We start from the raw sequence: 5,102 nt of genomic DNA, 5'->3' as shown, positions 1-5,102 counted from the left end.
TCCCCATGCGGCCGGGGGAACATTCCTTCCCTGTGACCATCGGGGCACTTACAGGAAGGCCTGAGCTGCTGGGTGATTGCAAAACAGGACCAGAGACTCCCGGGCCAGCGCTGGCATCCGACACCAGGGATAAATCTCAGAGGGTACGGAGAGGCAGAGCTGGAAAAACCGAAAAGGAGAAAATTTCACGCTCTTATTGTTTTCGTTTTGCCAAATCTTTCTCTCCTGAGAAACTGGATTAGGAACAAGATGGAAGAAGGAGAGTTGTATCTTTCTGAGGACAGGCGGCAGCAGCAGGGACGAGGGGATCACACCACAGGGCAGGGAGAGCAAAGGGCAGACAAAGCCGGCGCCGAGGCCGACCGACAACGTCCGCAGTCTGGATGGGGCAGGGAGGAGCGAGCCCAGCACTGGGAGAAGCGGGGAAGGAATAATGAGGCTGGGAGACAAAAGATGAGATAGCACTGGGGTTTGGCCAGGCTCCCAGGCTGGGAGGGAAGCCGGTGGCTAAGAGCAAAGAGGTGATTTCTGAGGATGGCTGGGGCCAGGGTACGGGCACAGCGTTCACCGTGGATTTGCTCCCTGATTCTCTAAGCTCGGGGAAATCCAGATGCCACGGTTAAAGTATCAACCATCTTGCTGCCCTGGGAAGAAATTTGAACCCAGGGAGATGAGTGGGGTGTCACAGAGGTGTGCCCTGCAACCAGGGGCTGCCCAGAGAGCCAGGCTTCAGCTGACATTTAAACAGCGTTGTCTGCCTCGCTGCCACGCTCAGGCTAGAAACCCAGACGACAGCAGAGCTTAAAAAAGCAAAGCTAAGAAATACCATTAGCAGGTCTCTGAAATGCTTCTTGTAAGACACGGGGAAGTCAACCATTAGCAGAGTCTGGACTTCATCTCTGCAGTCTCCATAATTAATAACTAGCTCAGGAGAGAATAGAGAATACAACATAACTGATGGTGGCAGGATGAAATCGCGCAAGTACTTCAGGCCTTGGATGTAAGCCCAGAAGTGCAGGTATAGTCAAAAAATTAACTTAATGGAAGGATAACCTCCTGCTTCAACCATCCTTTTCCCTGCTGTGCTTGCACTCTGCACAATGCCCAACCCGTGAGGCTGGTGGAGCCCAACACGTGGGTCCCAACCTCAGAAGCACTGATGGGGTTTCAGTCACGGCTGGTTTTTTGGGGGGCTGCTGGGTAACACTGAGGCTGCCACACACTTGCAAACGAAAGCAGCAGAAAACAAGCCAGAGAGAAACAAGAACTGCTCTTATGGCAAGCTGGGCAGCACTGTAGGAACTGGGACTCTGACCTACAGGAGCACTTTGAGAAAAAAGGGGTCACAGGAGGTCTCTGATCCACCCTCCTTGCAACAAGACTGTCACCACTAAGAGATTTGGGCAGCCTAGTCTTGTCTGGGAGATGTCTGAAACCTCCACAGATGGAGACACCTCCCCACCAGCTTTTTTTTTTTTTTCTCCTAATATCCAAGCCAAACTTCACACTTTCCCCTATTACGTCATGGCTGCCAAAAAGAGTTTGACCATGTTATCTTCCTAACTGTCCTTTCACACATGGCTGTACCCGTGATTAGATATGGCCCCAGGTGCCTCTTCTCCAAGCAGAGCTGTCCCAGCTCCCCACTCTCTGCTCCCAGCCCTGGGATGTGTCCGGAGAGCCTGCGCAGGACAGATGCGGTTCAGAAAGTACCTGCGGAGCCAGAACAAACAGACCCCAGAAGAAGACCCTCTCTCCTCTGGGAGGAGATCGAGTCCCAAACCACCTGGCCTTTTGCAAGCCAACAAAATGTTGGTCCAGGGTGCAAACACCCCCAGAGCCAGGCTGGGGAGCTACCTGAGGCAGCTAGGAATGCTTTTTTCAGGCTGATACCTCTCTTGCCGACAACGATCCAACCGTATCCCTAACTTTGCCAGCAGCAGAAAGCCAGAACCAGCAGTTTGGGGTGCAAGCTCTCCTTTCCCCAACTGTTGTTAGGAGTTAGCCTTAACCAGCCAACAGTACGCACTCAACCCTACCAGACACCCCCCTCCTTGCCCCAGATGCAAGAGCTGCCAGAGGCCCCCGAGGCAGTAACACACAAAGGAATTTGGGCCTGGAACATTAGCAGCGACCGGAAAGCAAGCAACAAAGCTGGAAATAATGAGATGTCAGTACCATAGTTGCTTCTAGTCATCTGCAAACGCAGCCCCTCCTCATCAGCAGGTAGTGGGAGCCCAGCTCTCCCCAGTGGCCCCGCACCGCCTGCCCGCGCTCATCCGAAGTGACAGCCCTCGCTGGCTACATCCACGCGCGGGGTCTTTACACCACTTGTCAGGGCTCCCTTGCCTCTCTCGCCTCTGCTCTCTAAAAGCCTTGAATGATCACGATGAATTATAGATTAGCTCTGGTACACACCACCTTATGTCAGTTTTCTCATTCAACCATACAAAACCCTGCTGGTTTCCATCCCCTTCCAGAATGATCATCACAACGGGCGAGGTGGAATAACTCTTCAGTTCAAGCAACTTTTAGAAGAGAAGCCAGTAGAGCTCCACACTTAGAGATGTGACAACTTGTACCTTAAAAAAAAAGAACAGCACTTTTATTTTGGGGGTCAGGAGGAGCAGAGGAAATAAAAGGTCTGGTTCACATATAAAGTCCTGAGAAGAAACTCCTGAGGGACCAGTGCAACCCCTGATCCCTCAGCAGAGTGGAAGAGGCAAGTCCTCACCTGGCAGGGACAGAGAAAGACCATGCTGAGATGGGTTTGCCCAAGAGCCTTCCTGAAATGCCTAAGACGAAGGTGCCTGCCGTGGACTAGATGATCATTGCAGGTCCCCTCCAACTGAAACATTTTTTGTCACAGGCAGCCTGAGTCCCCTTATCTCCCTGGTTAGCAGGAGATGCTTCCAGGGAAGGAAGAAAAAAATGGAGTAATAGACCCACAGCTCTCAGGAGAGAGCCTGATGCCTCTCAGCAGCCCTTTGCGCTGCCAGACTGAGGGAAGAAGGATTTTGCCAAAGAAAGCGAGCTGAGGGCATGATGGTTTCAGCCAGCGGGAGAACCATCTTTCCAGACACAGAATGGGGTAGGTTTAAGGTATTAACAGCTGTGAACTCTTATGCTGAACTTCAGTGAAAAGTCCAATTTGGACATAACGCTGTGAAGAGAATGAAGTGGACTGGAGTGCTACCAAAACACCTTCAGCAAACAGACTCCTGCTAATATAGTCTGAGACGTTTTCAAGTTGCACCATTTGATTTTTAAGAGGTCTTGGAAAAACCCTGCAAAGGACTACGGGGAGCATCTTCGACAAGGAAACAAAACCCAGCTCCTGAAACACACACAAAAGAGAGGAGCTGATGCTTATTTTCTGAACTTGTTTTCTTCACAACGGCTTGCCTATATTTCATGCCACCTCTAACAGGTCAGTGGGATCTTCCCTTCACCTATTTTTGACACTGTACCCTCATAAGCCGTAAAACTTACTACACCCTCCCTGTTCGTATGGCAGAGGAGAAGGCTTCTTCCAGTGAGACAAAGCACCGAATCCAGTTTTACAAAGCATCGAATCCAGTTTTTCTAAGCCGATATCAGCTGGACCATTTTGCTCCTTTGAACACTGGAGCCTGACAATGTCAGCGCAGCACATGGAGTTGATACTCAGTCTTCCTTCCCTGCTCTCCTATTTTTTGACCTAACACGTTTTTCATCTCTGAAAGGAGCCGGAGGCATTTTCTTTAGACTCCCCTATTATCTGAATCACTTGAGCAGAGAAACAGAACAGGTAGCCTACCTTACAGTCTGCTTCGCAAGCTTTGGTTCATGGACAAAGTCATACATAAGAGGATTGGGAAGTCGTCCCATAAAATCCCCCAAAGGTATGAAAGGCAATTAAAAGCGCTGCTCTTGTCCAAGTCCCACCATCAAAAAAAAGAAAATCACTGCTCTAAAATGCAGCAGATGGAAGGGAAGGTTTTTTGGTTTGGGGCTTTTTGTTGTTTTGGTTTTTTTTGGAGTAAAACTGACAGAAGAGAGGTGAACTTTTTTTTAAGTGTGCTGTGTGTGCTTTAAAGCAGAGCTGTAACGCTAAAAAACAAAAGCTCCGAGATAATTTACTTGTGCTGACCTGGAAGATATAGGAAAGAAAAACAGTTTCAAAACCAGCTGGAGCAGCATGCTTTTCCCTGTATATATATATATAAAGCACGAAATATACATAAAATAATAGAAGAAACATCCTACCAAGAGCTCACACGCAGGCAGCAGCAATCTGCTGGTGGTGGGATATCGCAGGCACCTATTTTATCTTTGATCCTAACCCTAGAAGAGCAGGGAAACAGCTCCTCTCCCACAGCGCCAAGAAAACAATATCAGCATTGACTGACTCTGGTTCTGTACATAAAAAATAAGTTATCAAGAGGACACAATTTGACCACATTCCACATCAGTCTGTACTGCACAGAACCGCGAGGCATCTACAGGGAGCTTTCATTTAAGGTGGCTCCTCTCAACTCCCCAACCAAGAACGATAAAACGAGCTAACGTTAGCCCAGGACAATAAGTCGTTGAGAAGATATAAATACAGCAAAGATTCCTTTACCTCTGTTGAACAGGAAAACGCAACAAGCACAAAAGACATCGATTCTCTCGGTTTTTTTAAGGAAGCAACACTGGAAACCAGCATTGTACGTTTATTACTTTCAAAAAACCCTGATTGCTTCGGTATTACACTGTCATTTTATTTCCCTCCTGTCGGTAGTGTAGAAGCGTGCAACACACGTGTGTCCACTACAGGGAAGAGAAATCGCTGAGGGCATTTTCTGCCGAGCATCAGGAAGCTACAGTTGTGTTGCCAGCCTGCAGCCTGCTGGAAGCTCAGGAGAGGTTTTTTTCTGAGTTTGGGCCTCAGATATTATCAATGTTGAGCAAAAGCTCAGTCCCGTGGTAAGGAAGAAGCGTACAAAACCGTGGGTGTACATCACCGTGCAAGCAACTTGCCTGCAGTGATTTTAGGAAAATCAGGAAAATCCTATATCAGGATTTTACCTGATATAGGTAAAACGACCACTGTATTCGGTTCTACTAGAAAGCTCCTT

Source organism: Apaloderma vittatum, unplaced genomic scaffold (assembly GCF_000703405.1).
Source record: "Apaloderma vittatum isolate BGI_N311 unplaced genomic scaffold, ASM70340v1 scaffold8316, whole genome shotgun sequence".
Classification (NCBI taxonomy): domain Eukaryota; kingdom Metazoa; phylum Chordata; class Aves; order Trogoniformes; family Trogonidae; genus Apaloderma; species Apaloderma vittatum.
Note: the sequence above shows the minus strand (reverse complement) of the source record.